Consider the following 24,750-nt stretch of genomic DNA (forward strand, 5'->3'; position numbering starts at 1 on the left):
CCTCAGATCTTGTAGAAAAGGACTGGATGAATTATTCCAAGGAAGACCACTGCAGTAGGTAAATTTTGAGAAAATAAATGACATTAGTTGAAACTTTTATGAACACTTAAGGCCTAGAAAATTTCAGACAAATAGGATGAACTTTTGGTGAACTATGAACAATCAAACAGAGGAAAAAAACCACACTGCTATCAATTACTGTGACTCGGAAACATTTTTATTCCCACATATTAAGAGCTCCGTTTTTGCAAAAGGCTGATCTCTAAAAGTGTTTTCTCATAATTTGTTTTTCAGGAGAAAATTAATTACTTTTCTGGCTCATTTGCTCCTATACTTGTAGACTTAATGGCACAGTCTCATGATAAAGTCTGTGTTTTCTCAAATATTATTAGACCAATGATAAAGTAAGACTTGCAAATGAATGCAAAATAGTCTCATTTCTCAGTCTACTTGTTTGGGATTTTTAGCAGACTTGGATGCAATATCCTCAAAGCTCGTTTTAATTGTTCTGCTATCATGAAAAGCATGGCAGTTTTCACCAGCCTCACTCAGTTTTACTCTCTGAGACCAAAGATAACTTCACTCTTCATCAATTATTTTCCAAGTGTTTTATCTTTCATATATCTTTTGTTGAGTGGAATAAAGAAAAGTCTCCACTATCTTCTGTTCTAATTTATAGTCTTTAAAATAGACCTTATTTAAAGTCTTTAAATAAAATTATACATGAGAGCTCTATTTTGTTTGTGTGAATTAGAACATATCTAGAAGGCACTTGGGATTTGTTGATACTCTCATCTGAATGCAGCCTCTAAACTCTATTCAGCTGTGTTGGAGATGTGCTGTGACTTGGCTAATGTTCACCAAGTTCTTCATTATCACTTTGTGTTATTATCACTGCCAATTTATAGCACTTCATATGCACGTGGTACTACAGCAGTAGCAATTATGTCTATAGTGCCAACGAGTCTCTCTTGTCCCCAGCTTGTCTCAAACACTTCCAATTAAAGCAGACAACAGACAGCTTGTGTGACAAACTCAGGGAAACTGCTCACACAAACAAGGGCCCCATGACCAATACAGGAAACAGCCCACCTAGGAAAATAGGAACTTGAGAAATTTCTGGGTGAGAAAAAAGCTTGTGGGGAATAATGGACTGAAAACTTGTACCCCATTCAAGACACAGGTCAAAATCTCATTCTGTAACTTACAAAGCTTGATATATTCATAAATTATGGAATAACAGAGTCCTTTAGATTGGAAAACACCTGCAAGATGAAGTCCCACCATTAACCCAGGACTGCCAAGTCTACCAGTAAACCATGTCCTTACGATCCACACCTACATGTCTTTTGAACACCTCCAGGGATGGTTACTCTGCCACTTTGTGGGGAAGCATGTCCCAGTGCTTGACATGGTTCACCCTTTTAATTAGAAAATCAAGCACAAGAAGAAGGAAGCCAGCATGGATGAGCAAGGACATCCTAACTGAACTCAGCAAGTAAAAATAAGTGTACAAGTTTACAAACTAAGTGTACTTCCACAAGAGGTGGAAGTAGGTGTGGGTGATCCAGCAGGAACATAGAGTTGTTATCTGATCTTGCAGAGATAGGGTTAGGAAAGCCAAGGCTGACCTGGAATAGTGTATCCCATTCTTGGCTTCCCAGACCATGAAGAGTAAAGTGCAGGGCCACAAAGATGAATTAAGGACTGGAGCACTTTTCATATGAGGAAAGGCTGGGAGAGCAGAGACTGTTCACCCTGGAGAAGAGAAGGTTTAGGTGGAATCTCATCAATGTGTACAAATAGCTGATGGGCAGAAATGAAGAAGAGGGAGACAGACTCTTCTCTGTGGTGCTCTGTGACAGGACAAGAGGTAATGAGCACAAATTAAAACACATTAATCCCATGTGAACACAAGGAAATACTTCTGAGAGGATTGTCAAACGTTTGTTGGGCAGGTTGCTCGGAGAGGCTGTGGAGTCTTCCTTTGAGGAGATACTAAAATCCCAACTGGGAAACCTGTCTTAGCTGACTCTGCTTGTGCTGAGGGTTTGCATCAGGTGAACTCAAGATGTCACTCTCAAACGAAACAATCCTGTGATTCTGCAACCTTTTCATTGCAGCAGCTAACTGGCTTTCTAAACTACACACAATTAAAGGAGCTTGAAGAACAGAATTGGAGCAGAGGTTGGTCTCTGGAGACAATGGAGAATTTCCTCTGTTTCTCTTCCCTCTTTCTCACAACCTCATTATTTGAGGTTCACACTTATTCATTTAGTGGAAGGTTTTTTAAAAAGTATCTACCAATGTTAATAGCTAACTACTAAACAAGGATTTCACCTGATCAAATAACCCAAATAATTAGAGCACAAAGCAAAAAAATTGTGCTAGGATAACAGAAGCTAATGAAAGAAAACTATTCCAGGTTTGGATTTATGCTTTCTTGAAACCCAAGGTTCCACAATCAAACTTGTGATAGATTACAACAAATTATTCCAAACTCTCTCTATTTTTAACTTCAAACACTGTAATATTTTAGAGGCAATTTTGTGTTTTTCTTCGGTTTTATGAAGCAAAAAAAAATCAAAATTGCAGCAGTTATCATTAAGCTTCAATCAGAACAAATTTAATCTTCAGCATGATTCATTGAATGAACAACAAATCACATACTGAAGTTAAGAATAGGTATGGTTTTTTTGCTGTGTATAACCTTAGACACTGCACTGATTGTGTATGTGTATCTCTGTGTGTTTGGTACCCTGCATGGGTTGAGGGGCTTAAAATAGTGCTTTTCCTTTTTCATTTATTTAGGCATGAATGAGGTTTTCGTCTGAGCTACACAAACCCCATAATTTTCCTGGTATGTAACCTAGAAAAGGCAGATCAGTGCTTCCTTGCATGCATACACCAGATTAGTTTACTCACTAGAATTGGACAAATTTCCTAATATCTCTTCCCTCTTCCTGACTTCACCATAAAGGAAAATGTTTCACTGCTACTGAAATAAATGTTCATCTTATTTTTTGTTTTGTTAGAAATATACAAACACTCTTCAACCAGCTTCCAGAGAATCTCCTCCACTCCAGTATAATCCTGGTTGATAAAGCCAGCTACTCAAAAGGTTTCACTCAAGCAGCTTCTCTTATTTTCTGTTAATAAAATAGTTAATTTAACACTGTTAATTTAAAACTGTTCTGATGTATGATGCTTTCAGTCACATGTAGATGCCTACTAACATTTTCAGACATTCTTCTTAGCATGATATACCTTATTTCTTAATTTTCAGCATTTCTGAAATGTTAAAATAAATTAAACAAGATGGACTAAAACACGTCTCACTCTGTCAAATCTTTACAAGCTCATTTCAGACTTACCCTCTTAATTGGCATGCAAGATATTTTGCAAGCCTTCCAAACCCAAAAGATGAAGCAAAAATCTGAATAGTAATGTGAAGAATGTAGTGCAAAACAAATTAGGCTTATTGTTTCTCTGTCATTTTAAACATTTTAGGAGAGAAAAATATAAGACAGATTTTCTGACTTACGCTGGTCTTAAAAAATTCTGAGTTTCTTCCATAACTGTGGTGCATACCTTGCTTCTGATCACTTAATTGATTTTACATTTAACTCCAGGAAGATAAACCTATCTATCCAGGTTAAAAAGACAGGAATGTCATTAACTTGCAAATACATGTTATTATGCACAAGCCAGGAAAAAAGGCAAATAATGAAAATTTCTCTAATTTTCTATCTATGTTGGTCAACCTCATCTGAAGAAGTGTTTTGTTAATGTTAAACTTCATGCAAAGGGCACCTTGTTCTTTAATAGGAGTGAGCTTTAGTGCAAAGAGACATGGAAAGAGTAAGGAGCCCTTCAGGTTAGAGTTAATGAATTAAGGAGATTCTTTAAGTGAGCTATAGGAATAAGTAAATTAAATAAACATAGGCAATTCTTCTGTGTTTTTTAAAAAAATAAATTAATATTGTTCTCTCTATATTAACCCCAGCATATCAGTGAAGCTCAAAGGAAGAAAAGCTGCTCAAAAATCTCCTCTGTTTAACACACCTTACTCCCACATAATGATAAACAATTGAGTTTCTCCAGATACTGCAGTGATCCACACAGCTGGTCCCAAAGTAACTTGCACTGGCTCACAGCAGTGTGGGGATTCAGACCAGGACATCTCTGTGGTTATTTCTCAGCCAGCTGCACTTTGTGCTCATTAATTTGAGTATGAGCACTCAGATAATCAATGCCCATGATTATTAGTGTCCTGTCTCATGGCAGCTCTTGTGCCAGGCTCATGCTGTGCTTACTGCCATGGGAGGCAATGAGGCATCCATTTGTATTTTGTGTATGTGCCACATCTTCATGTCCCCTCCTTTTCCTAGCATGTGAAGTGAAACAGCTTCCCTTGGAAGACCTTTTAGATCTTTTTATTTTCTGAAATGTGCAGCTGTAAAAGTACTGTTAGGAACATTCTTTGATGCTCTCAGCAGATAGAGAAGTTGTTTAATACAGTTCTTAGAGTATGGTTAGAACTATAGCTCTAAATAAAAAAGAGGAAGGAAACCCTTTTACTGCTTTATTTTATCCATTAATTAGGCAAATCTCTGAGTACAAATGTATTTTTCAGAGAGGATGTGCTGAATGGGAATTTATGATCTCATCAAGTGAAAAAAAAACCTAAACCCAAACTGTAGTTCTGCCTGTATTCTCTTGTTTAAATTTTCTGGGAATGGATCTCAATGATTCACTTTCTTTATTCATTGTAACTGCTGCCAAAGAGCAATGTTTTTGTCATGAAAGAAATTTATTTCAGAATATGAATAATCAAACCTTACTGCCACCCTTAGATTCAGCATCTTGTTTTTTCAGTTCCAATTATAGTCACAATAAATGTTAAGATTTGTTATAAAACCGAGATAACTCTTGCCTTTCTAATTTATAGTTAAGTTTATCAAGTTGATTCAGAGCAATCACAAAGAAGCAACTTCAGATGACAACTACTATCATTCTATCTCACCCCAGGCATTTAAATTATTCTTCAAAATTGTCTGTCAAGCCTTCATGCTTCCTCTTTTTTTAAATTTAACATGTCAGAGTCATGTATTTGTGGTAACATTGCTTAGGTTAGAAGAGGTGCAGAGAGGAGGAGCATGTCAAACTGTCAGGAGCAAGGGAGAGATTCCAATGAGTGCAAAGGACCTCATCTTCAAAAGCACCATTACACTAAGGAGGGATCATAAACTAAATCCAGGGCTGTACAGAGGGCCTTTGTTATCAGGCATATTTTTTTTTCCAGATGCAAACAGAAGTAGACATGAAAGAGTTATACTAAAAGCTGCCTTACAGGCATTACTTCCCAGCTTCCACATATAGGGCTTCTTGAACCACTCTTTCTGTGTTAAGAATGCAACAAAATGCAGCAGTTATTAATTAAATACAGCAGATTTAAATGGACTTACTGGTGTCTGTCAGGAAGACTCCCCTGACTGCATGTTCTGCACTGCTGCAGGCCACCTGCCAGAGACAGGTTGTGCTATTGGTTAAGGTGAGACGAGGAATAAAATGGATGCAATGGTTGTGGGTGACCAAATTCCAGCTGAAGAGCTACAGCCCATTCTCTGTATTGATGAGCAAATGACTGGGAAATTGCTTTTTCCAGGGTCTCCAGACAGGATGGAATGTTGCTTCTTTTCCTGACCTGTCCTGCCTCTGCACAACTATGTCCTGATCTTACCTTGAATCTCTCTTGTTTCCTTATAAAGAAAAAAGGAGGGGAAAGGAAATTTAAGCAACTGGGCTTCAAAATTAGTTTCACTGATGCTTTTAAACGTCCATGGAAATATTAGATCTTTATTCTTCTTTTTAACATGCGACCAAACACTACAAATGCTGGGAAAGGCACCAGCCTGGTGACATGACAGCTTCAGAGCAGGGCAGTCCAGACACTGAAATGGGTGTAGATCTGGCTCAGGCAATCCAGCAGCCTGCACATGGGAGAAAAAGGCAGAAATCCAACCTGGGAGCTTTTTCTTCTTCACAACCCACTAGCAAAGGAGTCAAGAGTCAGGCTGTCTAACAGTCCTCCAGGTAAGACAAAAAGGGGGCAAGTTTCCAACAATTTTTTTTCTTAATTGAAATGTCTTCAGAACATTTGATTTGCTTTAATTGTGGTTCTCATTTTTCTATAAAAGTCTCAGCCAGGTTCAAACAAACAGCAAATTTGTCTTACTGCACATGAAGAGAAAATTATTATAAGCCCCAAGTTGCATTTGTCTTAATTTGAAGCAATAATTGAAGTGGATCTGACTCTCAGTGCTAAGGCTGGCAGCTGTAGCTAAACTGAATGGGACAATGGAAACAATATATTCCTTTAATAAGCTCTGTGAGACTGAAAAACGTTTGCATTTGGGACTGGGACCAAGAAAGAAACACCACTTTGTTGAACACATTAACCAAGCTTCTAGCAGAGGCTGATGGCAATTTACACACAATAGCAGAAAGTGGGAAGCGTACTTTTAGCATTCAAATATGTAGACTGAAGATGTAAATTTATCCTCTGACAGAGGGAGCTAACAGCTGCAGAAAAAGGATGTTTTCTTTGTGAATTTGTGTATTACCTACAATCTTGACTACAGACACAATAATGCAGCGGAAGCAGTCAAGAAAGCGGAAATTCTGAGAATGAAGTTGGGTAACATCTTAAAACCCAAACTAGCAGGGACCTTTTTTTTTTTATTTTCGGTCTCACAATCTTCTGTAATTCTTAGGCCACATCTTTAAATAGGCAGGAAAAAAGTAGGAAATTCTTCGTATCTATAAGTTCATCTGTGTGCAAATATGGAATCACCTGTACACACCCCCGAGTACTACACCAGTGTGATAAATCTGTCTGCCATCTCTCCCCTCTTTTCTAATGATGGCACTATCCTCACAAACTTGTCCTTAGGAGGAAATTATGAGTGCAGAGCACCCTCCACATCCTACTGAGACTGTTACCCCACTGCTCTGGTTTGTGGTTCTACCTCAGGAAAGGAAATTGTATTGCAAGATGTAGGACTGGTTGCTCTACAAAACAGAAATGAAAAGAAAGGAAGGTTTTCAACAACAGGCAAGGCACACACTGCCTTCTGCCACTGTCCTGCATTTTGTCAACAGCATCCCATTTTAACAGGAGCACAGCTCTTCGTTGTGCCTGGCCAGATCCCCAGGTCAGAGGTTTTTGACTCTGACTTCCCATGGCAGGAATAATCAGACAGGACTGGGTAGAGATGAGAGAGTCTGTTTCAAATGGATACTTATGAGAAAACCAATATGAAATTTCTTTGTCTTTACACAGCAGCTTATTTCATAGAAGGGAGAGAACAAATGCCCCATGGACCACTGACATTAGAAAAGACTTGGCTATCCCTGTTTTACTCCTGAGAAAGGATTCCACTTGCCAGCAGGGAGGAGGGGACTCTGGGCTGTGACACTGCCCAGCTGCTCTTTCACATCCAGCCTGTGGACTCCAAATCACATTCTCCCTTTGTTTCCCTGCTGTCCTCAACATGGGCTCCTAGATCTCCACCCCAGGTCACTGCTTGTAGAGACTTATATTGTACTAAAGCATCTCCCTTCCATTTTGGCTCTGCACCAAATCACATTCACCCAAATTGCTTTCCAGTGGAGCACCTCTGACTTGATCAGTGAGCAGTGATTAAGTTTGCTCATTAAGTGCATATAGTTCATATAGAAAAGCAGATCCAAACCAGAACCTTTAAGCAAACCTTCCCACCTGCTGGGAGGCAGGTCATTCAAAAAGAAGCCCACTAGTTTTTGCATAGAAGTGACTGGCACTTTCTTACTTATGAAATGAGGAAAGAAAAACACTACTCAAGCAGAAAAGCTCAAAAGTGGTCTCATCTGTAACATAACACTTACAGTGAGGTAGATGTGATGATGGTCTGTGCTCAGAAAGATAAGAGCAGAATGAATATGAGATAAAAATTCAAATGAATCATCAAGAGAATAATATTGAAAATAAAAAAGGGCTAATACAATTATTTTCCCAAATGCCAGACTGTAAATCACCTTATCTCACAGCCTCAAATCCTCTCTCACAATATGACAGAAAATTATTAATACCAAAAGTATGCATTCACACCACCACACAAAATCCCAAAGAATTGGATAAAAGCAAAGAAAGCAATTACTAAAGAAGTAAAAAATTGTTCATTTAAAAGACCTATCTATATATCTATAAGGGATTGTTTGTTCCTTTGCTACCATTATAACTTGCTGCTTTTGTTCTTGGCACTGCTGATGCACAGAACTGGTGACAATTCTCAGAAGGATGATCTAGTGGGAACTGGAAAGGGAACAGAAGAACATCAGCATTTAGTGGAATGTCAATAGGGTGAAAACTGTAAAATCAGCTGATGGCAGCATGAGGCCATCAAGGTACCAGCAGAATTGAAGTTTGGTCTCCATGACAATGTCATAAATTGTGTATGAAATTAATATTTAAAAGGCAGGAAGGAAGTCCTCTGAAGCACCAGGATTTCATCAGAGAGCACACAAAAATGCCAGTAGACACCTTGAACTAAATATTTCCAGGAAAAAACAGTTTAACAGCTGGGAAAGTCATTCAGTACTTTCTCCAAGTCCCCAGCCATTTTCCACATCAGGGTAATAACTAAATTCTCTGGAGCAAAACTTCTGTAGCATTGATGTAGTTCATACATTTATCAGATGGGCTGACATATACATTTGATTTTTTCAAATATTCTGAAATATGCACTTTCTTCCCACATAAAGCAAATTGTACTTTTATAGCTAGCAATAATTAAGATTTGGGAAGCAATTAAAGGGTGTTTTAGATGGTTAATAATTTCACCTCTAACAGGTGATGTGCCTTGGTTTTTGGCATTTAATTGCACTGTGTAAAAAAAAAAAAATATCCAAATTCTTTTAAAAAATTGGTATCCAAAAAAAAATAAAAAAAAAAAATCCAAATTCTTTTAAAAAATTGGTATCCAATTCAGCTTTTTATAAATTTTCTTATATATAATTGCAGAACACTTGGTATCTATTAATTTGCTTAGTAACAGAAATTTGTGTGTATTTGACTAGTAATTCACAAGAAGACATTGATTGATTTTGTTTCATTTTTACCCTCTTGTCTTCTGCATTTCAACATAGTGGGTCAAACCCTGAATTTTTTTAATTTTGGGGAAATCTGAATGGTAAAACTCTCTAGGACCTTTCATTTCTTCCTTTTTTTCACAGTTGTTCCAATTACTATCCTACAAGTGCCAAAATTATTATTATTATTATTATTATTATTATTATTATTATTATTGCTATTATTATTGTTATTATTACATAATATTAATTTAATAATTAATAATAAATCCATTTATTTAATTCATTTATTAATTAAATTAATTCATTTGTTTATTTAATAATTAATAATTTAATTAATTAATATAATAATAATAATAATTATTATTATTATTATTATTATAAAAAAGATATAATGTTAACTTAGAGTTTATTTCCTGAAGTCAAATTAGTAAGAAATACCTTTTTCAAAATGCCATATTAAGTTCACAATAAACTGCTTTTACTACATCAGTACACCAGTTACATTAGTTCCAAACTTTAAAAGACATTAATTCCAGCAATTTCTATTTCCCACCTCATTTTCCAACCTCTTCTGCTCCAAATGAGAACACCCAGTTTCACGGACTGTGCCAGCTCGGAGAATCAATCCTTTCATTAAAAGAAAACTTTTGTGAAGTGTTCACAACTCATTAGCATTAATCTTGTCTATTAAGTCATCATAATTGTCACCTCTCCCAGAACAGGCCCATTTCTTGTCAAGAGTGTTCTCATCTCTTACCAGCTCTTCCCCACACTTATCTACGTGGTGCCAAAAACTAATTTTTCATCTTAAGTAATATCCTTCTTTTCCCTTGCTCTTCAACTTCTCCTGTTCAAGTCAGCTAACCACAGTGTGCCCTGAGGATGAGGCACAGGGGCAGCCTGCTCTATCTGCTCTTTCCACTCTCCACATCCCACACTACCCACAGAGGCAACTTGTGTCAATTTTTGAGCAGTTTATTCATACAGTATCATCAGAGTTTTTTGCAGGTAGGACTTGTTGCTACCAGCAGAAAAGCTGCTGTGTAAATCCATTCCTTGCTTATCCCTCTATTTTTTGTGTCCAGGGTTTTGCTCCTGTACCTCAGGAGTCATGAGATACAGCACAAATACACTAAGATTTTTTTAATTAAATATATGAAGCAAGTCTCCTCACAGCAGTCATCTTTATGCAGGAAATGGAGAAATCTTCAAAGCCTTTAAAGAGAAGGACTATCACATTGATGTGAATTAAAGAATTAATAGGCCTCAAGTACAATACTGATTACTGGTTTTTAATGGGTTTCACAGCATCCCTCTGAATTATGTAGGTAACACTCATGTCTCCACTCTACTAATACATTTGAAATAATAAGATAACCTAAAGCTGCTGAGAACTGTTCATCTCATTAGTGAAATCAAATATTGAAAGGATTTCTCAATTCCTATCTGTGGGAACACTGCCAGAAGAGATGAGGTCAGCTCTAACCTCAAATGCAAGGAAATGATGTTCAGTGTCTTGGTGTGTATCTTTCAATTATTTTAAATACTCAGTGACTGTAATTGCCTTTCTTTCTTTTTAATTGGGCAGCAGCTCATTAGTATGTCACAATTCTTCTTTAAATAATCTGGCAGAAAATTTCTTTATTGACGTTTTAGGTGATTCAAAACAAAAAGAGGGAAATTTCATGACCAAAACTTCAGATTTTGGCAATTATTGCAGAAAGATGATCTGATCCTATGCTGTAGTGCTGTGTTTTTTAGTGTTTATATTATTAGCAAATTTCTAAAAGACTGATGAGATACAAGAGTCAGGACATTTGTAATTCCCTGGTGAAAGAGGTGATATGGCCAACAAATGAGTTTAAAAGTCTAATGGAGGTTTGTTAGATTTAGAAAAGCAAATAAGGTGCTGCTGTTTTCAACGAGTTGTTGGATTTTAATCAGTGGAGTCAATAATTACCAACTACTGCTTATAGAAATGTGAATGTTGTCTTGACAGAGCAGTTCCTGGGCTATTGCCTCTGCAAATGTAATTCTCTGCAGTTGTTGGGATGGTCATTTTGAATCATGACTGGTTAACCTTGACACATACCTTTAGCTGAACAAACTTTGTGCTGCTTCTTACCACTCAAGTGATGTACAAGTTGTTGCAGCATTTTTGAGAGAAAGAGGACATGAGTTATGAGATTTGAGCTACTCCAGTCTAGGCCTCAGATTTGGGCCTTGTGAGGCCTTCAAGCCTCTGACACAGTTAGAAATTAAGAGCTTGTGGTGCAGATAGAAATACTATTAAGGTGTGATGGGGACCACTGGGTTGTCGAGGTGTGAATTAGTATAGGTTTTATAGTGTAAGGTTCAGGCCACCTTAAGGAAAAGGTAAACAATGGTGGCTTGCCAATCAGAGTGCCTTTGTTTTTGTAAACCATGTAGAAGCTTATATAAACTACCATCTTATCTCGAATAAAGGGAGAACATTTGATTAACCACATTGGTTCAGATCTGCATTTGTCTTGTCCAGTTTCCCGTTTTTCTGAGATTCCCTGGGTTTTACAAGTGACTTTATAACTTGGGAAACAGAGTAAGTATTGTCAAAATAGAAGTTTACTCAGGAAAATTATTCCAAGCCAGTACAGAAAAGCAATTAAGATGAATACCCATCATGATGATGACATACACATCATGTTTCATGTAATTTAGAGAGATTATCTGGAAGTTTAATGTAAAAATTTTACAAAATGTAGAACTTTTGGGTAAGGTATATGAGAGTGTGTCAAAGAAACAAAACATCAGCCCACATGTAGACCATTAACTAAAATATTCAAGTGATCTAAATCACCCATTTATACAAAAATGCCTAATATTTTCAGGCCACCAAAGGCAAAAATAGGTATTTTGATAGTGAGGAATCAATTAGGTAAGCTTTCCTGCAGCATAAATGATTGCAAGGTCCCATTTTCACATTTGAGAAGGGATAGTTGATGTCACCACATTCACTCTTAACTCACAGTTATTCTGTCTCAGAAACAAGCTGTTTGAAACTGCCAAAAGAATTTAACTACTGGAATAAATTTTAGTAAGAAAAAATTCCAGGGTTAATTTTATTCATTGATCAGCATTATTTTTTCTCTGTTAATCCCACAGAGGACACAGTAGGATTTGGGCAGAAGGGAATACTGAAAATATTAATAAAACCAGAGACATTCCTTTGCTTTTGAGCCATTATACTTGAAGAAAAATATAGTGATCTTAAAAACAAAGAAACATTTTCAGACTTCTTTTTTTGAAGCTTTTAATTAATATATTTGAGCTCTTCACCACTACATGATAGTCACACTTTAAGTGATGTGCTTCAGATGCGAGTCAATTTTCCAGTTCTTCAACTGCAGGATCTCATAAATAAATAAAAACAACACATGAAAAAGATAAACTACCTTTATATTTAATGAATACTTCATCAGGGTTCATTTTTCCTTTTTCACAATATTTCATTTCTTCTCCTAATAAGCACCTGGATAGTTCAGAAATGCTTCTGAATTACAGATGTCACTCAACTGTTTGCTCTCCCTGGTGAAAATGTATTTAGACAATATAGTTTAGACAATAAAAGTCCCTTGGCTCTATTGTTTTACTTAAAGACCAGCAGAAATATTCCTGAACTATATTTGATTGAAGTGATTGCTGCTTTTATAGATGCAGTTTTTGTAGTCAAGTTGTCTAATTTGCCAGTCATGACCCCTGAAACTTGGTTTCCACTTGACGAGGAAAATGTACAATGAAGTACTGCATATTCTGACTTTGATCTGAACATCTAAGGCTCCATTTGGAGGAAAAATACACGTGAATCAAAGAAAAGTATAAAACTCTGGGGTATATCCAAATTTCAGAGTAGCAGTTGCACTATTAGTTTTGAACTTTCTACTTGACTATTCACTTAATGGAATGAAATAGAATTGTAGCAGGAGGCAGAATGTGATTCAAACTCAAATCTGGTTTTTGAATTACAAATGGCTGTATTATCTTTGCACCAAGAGAAAGGCAAAGTAGTAGCTAATAATCTGCAGCAGAATCAACATACACAAGAGAAGAGAAGTTAATTTGCATGCTTTTCAATTTTTATGGAAGACTGGAAAACAAAATCTAGCAAGCAAGATTAATTTATGTTAGAAGAGTACTTTGAAGAGAAAAACACATGAAAATACATAAAGAGAAAGCAGTGAGGGAGAAAAATCTCTCAGCAGGGAATTTTTCAGTTATTTGTCAAAACTAGGCAGATAGTGATGCATGAAACAAGTCAACAATTTCCTAACAATTGCAAGATGTTCCCAAACAAAGACCAAAGCACAAGGAGAATACTTTTGCAAGAACAGCAACACAACCAGTCATTTTGTATGCATTTAAATGAACTTCAGATCTCTCAGTTTATAAATAAGATAACAACTGGATATATCACTGGTAGACACAGAATACATGTGAGCTGATCTGCAGCAAACCATGCTTACATCCCACATCACAAGAAGTGAAGCCTGAGATGACAAATACTGTAAGTACGTACAACATTACCTCAAGTCAGGAAAATTGCTTCTGGATTTGTTTGGGTTTTTTTCACTACTTTCAGACAAGCTTAATGTGCTAAACTCATAGATCATCTTAAAGAGAGGAGATGAAGAGTCCCCTCTTGAAAACAGGTCCTCATTGTAGACTTCTTAGTGCTTAAAAGAAGGCAATCCCTCCCTACAAAACAGCCAAAAACCAACCAACCAAACAAAACCCCTTACAAAAACCAAAACCTATAAACAAACAAAAAAAGCAAGCCAAAACCAGCTCCTCATGCACTCTCTGTTCATGCTGTCACTTTGATATTTGACCTTCCTGTGAGATCTGACATACAGAAAAAGGGCAATTTATGAGGTTCTGGTCCACTGAGTAAAAGAAGCATTTAATTTCAAATGTAGGCAGCTGTGTACATTGGGTAGACAGCATCTGTTTTGCATTAATGGTCAGGAGAGCAGGTGCTGCCTCTTCCTGTAGAATAGAAATCAGCCTGCACTCTGCTACCATGCCGAAAGACCTTTTCTGTTCTTGTGCCTTAGAGAGATGTAAGATTCATCCATATTCTACCCATGTAGTAATGATTTTCCATCAGTCCCCTGGCATGCTGGATGGTCCTTGCATACTCTCTATGCCCAGCCATTCTGGATGTAGTAAATACAAAGTGATGACACCCTTCTAAAGCGATCCTGGGGCTGAGACCTCACTGATGGCCCACATTTGAAGCACAATTTGAGCTCTATTTATCTAGAATTGAACTAGAATTGAACTAATATTCTACTAATATTCAGTAGAAAACCCAAACCTTTTCTTACAAGTGCATCCAACTGATAAGGAAGCCCAGGAATTCTGTGGCCAGAGTGATCTCCACATATTTGGAGCTGGTGGAGCAATGGGACAAGGGAGAACTGAGCTGTTCCTTCACCTGGCTTCCCCCAGAGCTACAGCACAGGAGATACAACTAATTGATGGACCACCCAAGTCTGAGTCCCACTTCCAAAGGCATCCACCCTGTGCATACACATACACATGCATGCTATTTCCCAGGAGGAGGCTGTCATCCTAGATAAGGTCTCTGGTGGTGCTTGTGAGTGCTGTGTGTTCTGCCTCTGTCCATCTGTGTGCCTGGCACAAGTGTGTGCGTGGTGCAGGGTTTGTTTACATATGTGCCTAGTGGGAAAACATGCTCAGCCTTACTCTTGGTGAGACCTGGAAGCACAGAGCTCTACTGGACTACTACACTTTGCAACCCATGACAGAAACAGTGATATTTCACCTTCAGAGAAGTGAAATTGCACCAGCAACAGCAGGTTTTTGCAATAGACTGCTTTTAAAATGGGAATAATTTTAAATCCCTACTTATCTGCATCTTACAGATCTGATTTTAACAAACCCATTTGCTGATGTTATTTCAGTGGGAAAACCTAGATAAGACAAGACATTTTGTCATTTGACTGTTACTTTCACGAATTTAACACACATTAATATGCTTATGAGTGTTCTGCTAGCAGGGATGGTGACATTTGAGTAGCCCTTTTAATTAATTTTGACCTTTTGTCATCAATAAATAATTTCCAAATACATTTTGCCCTTGTTCATTGCAATTTTTTGCTGTAGGTTGGATGGAATGTTGTGCTTTCAGAGTAATTGGTAAACAATGCTGGTGATCACTAGGGATTCTTCTGTAGAAGAGCAGTGATACTGAAACAATAGAACCACATCAGACTCAGAGACACAGATTGAGACCCACTCAGAGGTGCTGGAAATTTACCAGAAATTCTTAAGTTCCCTAAATTATTTAATGGTGAGAAAAATCCAGGGCTGAAAAGATTTGCTGAGCTAGTTCTTCTGTATCAGTGGAAGATGTGCAGTGCACCTACAGCCAGTGCTGACTGTACCTCTCATGGCTAACTCCAGCTGGCAGCTCAGCCACTCACTGCCCCCACAGCAGGATGGGGGAGAGAACCAGCATGGAAAAAGTGGGTTGAGATAAGTGAGTTTAATAGGGAAAGGAAAAGGCACATGTCCAAGCAAAGCAAGGAATTTATTGACCATGGGCTGGCTGGTGTTCAGCCTCCCCCAGGACAACAGGGCTCCAGCACACATCACAGTGACTTAGGAAGGCAAAGACATCACTCCAAATGCCATCCTCTTCCTCCTCCATCCCCCAGCTGTATGTGCTGAGCATGACTTGGTTCATGAGGCCAAATGATCTGGAACATCCCCCTGGTGCTGCCCTGGCTGTGTTCCCTCCCAGCCCCTTGTGCAGCCCCAGCCTCCTCACTGCTGAGCTGGGTTAGCAGCAGAAAGGTGTAAGCACTGCTCAGCAACAACTAAATCCCTGGGTCACCTGTTTCCAGCACCCATCCCAGCCCAGTCCTGTACTGTGTGGGCAACTAACCCTAGCACAGCCAAAACCAGCACAGTGTCCTACACCCACAGCTGCCCAGGGCATAGGCAAATTTTCTACTTTTCTATTGCTGTTCCCTTTGATAACATTTGCAAATATCACACACGGCAGAGCCAGCAGTGATTGCTTTCTATTGCTGTGCTGTGATATGCATTTAAAGCAGAATGGAAATTCTAGTTTTTCATGTTTGCAGGCTAGATTCAAGTCCTGCTTGCTGCATAATGTTTGTCAGAGTATTTTTAAATTTTGTGAGCAAGACATTAAAACATTTCAATTTGTCTCCAAGACAAAGTATTTCCTTACATCCTAAAGTCCCTAGTCAATAAAAATGGATAGGTTTTCTATACAGATAAATTATCACAATGTCTTGGGGATTAAATCTCAGAACTCAATTAATTCTGATTTTGATCAATCACTTCCCAACTTCTTTGCAATTTAAAGAGCTGCACAAGGGGAAAACAGAATATCCTAGATGCCCAGCTTCTTACTTTTGCCATTATAGTTGCCATAATTCATTATGTATGTCCTATTTTCTTTGTGGACTGTGAATGTATCTTGGATTTAGAAATAACCAGTGGGTTGTTTCCACTCGCAAACCTCACAACACAAGTCAGAAGCATTTTACTCAAGCTTTCATTTACTGAGAGTAATAATCAGTATTTGACTGTATAAATTAGTTTAAAGGCATTTAAACAAATTGAGTTCACACATTAGCTGGTATTCACAAAAGAAGGCAGAAAGTTGTCATGGCTGTAAAAAAAGCCTCCAAATTATTAAAAGTTAAGGTCTTGCAAGAAATTTATGGTACTCACCTGATGATTAAAACCATCTTATGTTGTTTTGTTTCTTTAAAAACCCTCTCTTAGAATATCAGTGACATTAGATTTTTGCTACAGGATGTGATAACTAAACACATGGGAGTTTATTCTGCCCTAAAAATGCTCATACTCTATTTTACCACAACACAGAACTCTTACAAGTAAACATGGAAACGAATCAAGATAATCTAAGGCCAAAAGGAGCAAACCAATGCTTATTCTTGCCATAAAGAAACCAGAAAAGATAATTTTTTATACACGATTCTCTCTCTACCTGGACTTTGTAGATTGAAGACCTCAAGAAAACCCTCCTACCACAGTTAATATTATCTGACACTTTGTGATCAAAATGTATTTTGTAAAAAGAAGAAAAAAAGTGAAGATAATTTCAGCCAAATTTGTCTTTCCTGAAGTTAGGTATGTATGGCAAAAAATATCAATAAGACTTTCTGGCTAAAGTTAACTTTTTTCTCCAAATCCTACTGAAATTGCTTCCTATCAGAAAATTTAGACCAACTGGACCAAAGCAAAGTGCTAAAATCAGGTATCTTAAACTTATAACTGAGTAACTAATATGAAACATTCAGAAAATCACTAACTTTCACAGCAAAAAAAGGTGCTACATTAGGCAATGTAACTGTATATTTTTTGTATGCTAAAGGCCCAAGCTACAAGCTACATGATCAACCCCTCAGCTTTTGAAATCTAAACAGACATTGATGGACTTATCTGTGAGATTTTACTTCACCCTCCTCTTCCTGCTGCTGATTCAAAGGACACACTTTGTGAGAAAAAAAAGAAATTAGGTGAAAAGATTGAAATAACAGTAACAGTAGGAGTTACTAACATATCCACCTGGTTTTTGCACTCAACATCAGAGTGAAATCTCTCAACTCTTACAAAAGCATTTGCTAAACAAAGGGAATGTCAGCAATAGACAAGGACATCTTTCAGAGCACTACCACAGCCACTGGCTTCTAAGGGAGAGTGGTGTTCTGTGGGGCACCCACCTCCCCACTGAGAATATGACATTCTCAGTTTTTCTGGAAAGAGTTTACTGAAACACCTTTGTACCTTGCATAGCAATAACTCATTTCCAGCCAAACATTGCCTGAGATTTGACAGAACATTAATTTAGGGCCTGCTTAGTTACAGCAACTTCCACTGATAGCCAAACACACACACGTTTTGTGCCAAGGCTTTGACAGCAAATATCACATTTGGGAGACTGATAAACATCTGTTTCAACAAGACACTAAACAAGCTTCTCAATTTCCGATTACTTTTGTAAAGAAACATTTGCAAAGAGAGTAAAACTATTTAATTTATTCATTATATAGGTTATTAGATTTTCATTTATTAAAAGCAAACTTGTCAGACTACTGAGCTGGGATTATAATTAAAATTCATATGAAGTCACTTTTGCTCTGTTTCCTTTATGTTTGTATTTGAATGGCAAGAAAGCAAACAACAAGCTCCTAGCAAAGCCCTGATTACCTTACCCTTTCAGGATAGCTTAGAACCATGTCTTGCATCAGAATGGTCTTTGACACAAGCTGGGGAGTTTTTTAGAAGAAAGCAAATTTTGAAATTTCTGGCATCAGGATACAATTATAAATACAGAAGAAATAAGCATGGTCTGAGGAGCAAGTGAGTAGTATTACTTTTGAAAAATGGGCTTTCCATTTAATATGCAATCTTAAATTGTTAAAGTTTTTTCTTATTTGGGAATTTGGGATTCTAAATTCTGTGAGATATTTTGAAAAGAAATTAATATGAATAATTCTGACTGGTAGCACAATATATTAAAATTATTTGATTTCTTTACAACCTGTATATATTGTAAGCTAGCAAAAATCTGACGAAACATCCATATTTAATTTTCATTGTTTCACACACATATTTTTTCTTTTGACAAAGAAATATATCTATCCTCAAGAAATATATTTAAGTTTTCCAGTAAAAAACTGAGGAACATAAAATTCTGTCTAGTAAAAAGAGAATATATTTTTATATGAAATGGCAACCATGGGCATTGCTAATGTTCTGCTTTTTATTCTACCATATTTCTTCATTTACATGGTACCCTATGCTTTCTTTTCATAGAAGGGTAGAGGGGGTCTGGGTGTTTGGGAATATTTTATGTTCTACTGTTGGCCTGAGAGGTTTTTTGAAAGAAGGTTTAACAAACAGTTTCTCATGGCAGTTTATCCATTTTTCAAGATACAAAATTACAGGCAAAATAAAATAAGAGGATCCATATCAGTAATGTGCTTCACAGTGGGACATAAATACTGTTCTTTTACTCTTACTAAAAAAAGATCTGTTGCACTAGGAAAAAGCCTTTGATTTACAGTTTCTTAAAGCTAAAATATTTCTACAGAACAGTGACCCTTTCCTGAATGGAATCAGAAAATGAGCTGACTTGAAGAATGACTCCCTTTCTCAGCTGAAGGACCCATGCACCACATGGTCAATACTTGACTGAATGCTAAAGAGATTCTGGCTCAGGGATAGATCACATAACCAAAATACCATGAGTGCAAACGACTTGACCCCAAAAAATCTTTTGAGCAGTTACTCCAGAACATGCATTTGGAAAGGATTAACACATTTGGCCATTGTGACTTTGCCAGCATCATGGATATTTGTCAGCAGCACAAAACCCTTTCGGGCAGAATTCTCAAGAACAGAAAAAGCAATTATGACACCAGCTTTACTCTGGGGTTCCTGAAACAAACATCATACTTGGACACTGGAATTAAAGCAGTATTGCCCCATTCTTATTTTTATTTTCACTATGTATTTGCAGAGTCCTTCAAAAATTAACTTGACTCATCCAGTTCTACTCAGGTATTTATTGTGATATTATATATTAAACAATTTTTCAATATATAAACATGTTCTTCACTGAATATAAAATATTTCAGAATATTAGATATTATTATAGAGAACTGTTGATATAGACTGCTATATGTTGTACTAATATATATTTTGTTATATAAGATTAACAATGACTATTTAGTAAAGTGATACTGTTTTCCATCTTCCAATGGAGATCAAAAGTCCTACAGAAATATTTGCTAAATAAATATCAAAATTACTGGAAAAATACAAAAATAATAAAAGTCACATAACAAAGTCTTCAAAAATGAGGGATTTGAGCATACAAGAATTGGAAGTGTCCTGAAATAAGTATGGTCTTACTAGAGGACAATGAAGAGGACTACTGCTATAGCCCTCAGGAAAAAGAAATTTAATATGTCATAAGAGAGCACCATTGACACTTTGCAGCTGACTCAGTGTTATTAAGCTGCTCTAATGCAGCACTGTGTTCTTTATGCAGTGTTATTGCAAGGAATGAATGATATCTCAATGCAGGACATTCAAATTAACTTTGACCTAACTCTTTGTTGTTGGAAGTGTTGTCAATGCATTCTTCTCATAAAAAGATTCAGTGCCAACTAGTCACTCACCTGAAAATTTGAGAGAGCATCTGGCTATAGAATGGCATATACATACTGACAAAGATGTACCAGTTTTAAAATCCAAGTCTGCATAGTCTGCTAGAAGCAAATAATTTAGACACTTCAGTAAGTTGCATGCATTTATCATAATCTGTGTTATGGACAGCATTAGACAATAGACCAAATTTTATTCCCAGAAACATTTCTACAGCCTTAAAGCTTTCATGCTTACTACATATCAAAGTTAATTTGGTCAATTCATTGTTTATTTTATTCAATCAAGTATTTCAGATGTCATTTTCTATTTAAGTAGCAGTGAATCCTTGTATGTTCCTCTTACAGGGCACATTTCTTTTACACTCATGAGAAAATAAACTCCTCCTGTTTGTCTCTGTTATGTTCACTTAAACATTGATGAGACAGCCACAGCACTATTCTAAATGAGAAAAAAAAAAAAAAAAAGTCTCCAGAAAGTTTTAGCCAAAATAAAACGGATCAAATTAAAAAAGAAATAATATCTGTGAAACTGGGCTTCTAGTACTGACCTTTGCTGAAGCATTGGATATCCCTACAGACAAGCTCTGAGGCTGTAAATCATCTGGAAAGGGGCAGAGGAAGGCAGAGCTGTGCAGCCAGAGGCAGAGGAAGAGGAAGGCAGAGCTGTGCAGCTGTCAGAGGCTGCATTGCTGGCTGCAAGGCAAGGACAGTCAGAACAGTCCATGCATGTGCACAGCACCCGTGAATCAACCACAACAACACCAGCAGGAAGAACAGGGATGCATCCTTAAAAATAGATCTAATGGTATCTCAGATATTTAAGTGTCTTTCTTGTACCAACATTTGGCAAGTTCTTTGCTAGCGACAGAGACGATTATTGACTACATACAACAATTTCAGTCACCTATATAATAGGAAATATGCATAACAGGATGATGTGTGAGTTGTAAGATATTTGCAGCTTTGGGAAAGGGAGGTTATATTTCATTTATTCTGGAAAGTATTACATTAATAACACAGATGTACGTTAATAAGGCCGGGAGAGAAAGAAAATGGATAACAAGAAGGCAGAACAATGTCAGGTCTAGAGAATTGACCAGTTGCACTTGGATAAGCTGAGACTCCTGTGATAACTGGTCCAGATAGTGGCACATAAGAGAAATTTATGCCTTTCACAGCTTTCAATTTCATAAATTCCCAGCCAGCAATTCTCAAAACCTATTGAAAATGGGGAAGAGCTCTGTGGTGACAGGAACTGATGTCATTCTGAGTCAAACATTTGCTTCCACAGCAAGAAATTTTAATTGCTTTGTGATCAACATCTAGGAGATGTCAAGGAAGAAGAAAACTGTAAGAACAGGTTTTAAACACATAGAAACACCATCTCTGTGAGAACCTACACTTTCAGATATTCATCTCAAGGAAAGAGATTAGAATGAATATTCTGGGCTAAGAGCAAAATTACGGTGGCCTTATTATCTCAGAAAATTACACTGGTATAAAACTGGTGATACAATTCATACTTAATGCAAATCTTCTCATCCATATATCTAGAACAAAACCAAACCCCAAAATATATAATATCTATGTCTAGAAATTTTTTGCCTTTAACCTGCTGTAAGCCTTTCCCTTATGGAGTGATGAATGTTGCTAATTGCAATAAAAATGCTGTCACAAATCAATGAAATAATTTCACACTCATTCTCTATAGGAATTTATATAAAGCTTGAAACAGCAGAGACTTCTTCAAAAAAAGAAAACATCTGTCATATTTAAATTAATTCTGGGTTGTTCACAACTTTAAGTGGAAGACAAAAATTACAATTTTTACGCTGTTAGTAGTAAATTCAGTGGATCTCAAGAGCCTCTCCCTGAAGTGGAAGGAATTTTCATCTTTATTCCATATATATGTGTCTTTCAGTGTTATAGAAACTGAGGTGAAACAACTCCTGGGGTATGTTTTCCTTGTAATACTCTTCAGAAGGTTTAGGAGGAGTGTGGTATTCACAGCAAAGAGCACAGACCTAGAGGAAAGGCAAATGCACTGACAGCACTCAGTGTGTGACAGCACTCAGCTGCAGATTCTTGACACTCAAGAAATTCTAAGGCAGAGGAAGATGAAGGGTAGATAATGATTCCTCTCTCCACAGCCAGCTCCCGACCTTTTATCTACACCAGGCATAAATAATTTTGGCATTACAGATGTATCCTTTTTTCTTATAGGGTTGAGAGCTTCATCTGAAAAGAGGGTTTAGGCAGCTTCATCAGAGAGACATGCTTCACTGAAGGATGGACAGGTACCAGCTCCTTCTCAGATATTTCTTCCTCTGAAACTAACTTTGTTGCAATAACCTGGCTGCTTCCTGTTTAAGCAGAAGCAGATCTGGCTGTTGAAAATGCCACACAAATGCATCTTTCATTTCCTCCCTTTCAACAGCTGTTTATGACTCACCATTAGCAATTCCAATTATAAAGCCTCCAGTTATCATTTTTGTATTCTACCATTATTGCTTATCACTGCACACCTAAATCTAATTATTATGAGGTAATTACTGCTGTTGAATTATGACAGTCCACTATCTTTGATTTAAACTAGTAAAATCAATGGTTCTGCCTCTAAAGAAGCCACCACCATAAAATATTGATGAAATAACTTTACAGTGTTGGAAACACTATAATATGGATATTTAAGACCAGCAATTAGCAGGAGACTTTGCTGAACACAGTGACATTTAAATCAGTAGTGGATGTCTGAAATGCCAGAGAGCGTTATCTACAAAATGAAAGGGTTCTTACTGCTTAATGAGGGTTAAAGATTTTCACTGCTCTGAACCTGGTCCTTGAATACCACTTCCAAAATAATATTTATTGCATGATGCCATAGGTGGTCTAATTATTGTGATACTGATGAAGGACCTTTTATTTGCAAACATCCTGCCTGCCCTACTTGCACATCCCAAAGGCACTGGGGCAGGGCTCTGCCTGGACGGAAACCACCCCATGTGCCTTTGCCAGATTCTTCAACATAGAGTTTGTGGTGTGCCCTCATAGCTTTATCTCTTCACATTCCCCTTGAAGGTTCTAAGTTTACAACCCTGGAAATAACATGGTACATAATAATTTACATACCCCAAGATAACAACCAATATGATGGATGTGCAGGGCTTGGCTAGCCAGCACGCAGCCAGGGCACCCGGGCTGCAAGGGGTGCTCGTGCCATCGTAAAGAAAACCAGTGACAGGGAGTTTGAAAGAGTCCCAGTGTACACCATGGTCCTGGTCCCCAAACCCAGACTGAAGCAAAACACCCTGAAATGAGTATAGCACAGGTCTCCAAACATCAGCAACCACTGCTTCACTCCAGAAATCCATTCCTAGAGGGCAAGCAGTGTGCTCCTTGCTGATACAGACACAGCCTGAAACAAATAAATAAAACACACTCAGAGCTTTTAGCCACCACTCTGCTATTGATGGTTGGTTGCAATTTTTCATCTTTCTTCAAGAAGGACTAACATGTAGACCTGTGCTATGGGTAAATTAATTTACCATGTCATGAGCATTTTAATTTTGTGTAATAAGACCAATACATCCCAGCTTGGGTTATTGCAATTCTTTCTCCATTGAAATAGATCTGAACTAAAGAGCACACTGGTACTAGAAAACCACCTGAGCTACAGGAAACCAAAATCTTAAGTCTTTGGAGTCTGTACTAAAAATATGGTGTTCCAATAGCTTCAAACACTGGACAATTTTTTTCCTTCACATTTTTTTAGGCAAAAGAAGTTAACTTAGTTGACATCTTAGTTTAGAAAAAGCTCATCTGAAAAACAACTTGCTGCAACTTAGATGGTAAGACAGTTACAAAATCAAAAGACAAGAAAGAGGTCTAACTACTTTTCTCAAGGCCATGGAAAAAAAAAATGATTAAGTATAGAAATACATTCACATTGGCAATCTGGATAAAAAATATTGTCTTCCAAAATGCAGAATATAAAACACTTATTAAACTCAGAATTCAGAAAAGTGGAAGGAAGATTTACAGCATCTTTTGCTTTACAACAATACCCTTAAAGACAAACAAGCAAACAATCTTATAATTTAAAAAAACAAAAAAAAAAACCCAACCAACCAACCAAACAAAAAAACCACAGACGAAAACAAAGAAAGACCCCACCTACAAAAAGAGTCCTCCCTATATTTTACCCAAACCGACCTCAACTCCAGCTGTGTAAGGTGCTGCTCTTGTGTGAGTTAGTGACATGCTGTGATAAGTAGATCTTACATGGGAAGTAAAAATCAGGACTGTCAACATACCTTGGACAACAAAGGAAAGCTATTAAAAAAAAAAAAAAAAAAGCTGCTTTAAAAAATAAAAT

The 24,750-nt window shown here is 37.1% G+C and overlaps 1 protein-coding gene across 3 annotated transcripts in view; it reads right to left on the reverse strand.

Annotated features, from left to right (window-relative positions):
• The window catches only part of STK32B (serine/threonine kinase 32B), a 156,874-nt gene that overhangs the window by 81,178 nt on the left and 50,946 nt on the right, over window positions 1-24,750 (reverse strand). The gene's annotated exons all lie outside the window — the stretch shown is intronic.

This window comes from Taeniopygia guttata, chromosome 4 (genome assembly GCF_048771995.1).
Source record: "Taeniopygia guttata chromosome 4, bTaeGut7.mat, whole genome shotgun sequence".
NCBI classification, from domain to species: domain Eukaryota; kingdom Metazoa; phylum Chordata; class Aves; order Passeriformes; family Estrildidae; genus Taeniopygia; species Taeniopygia guttata.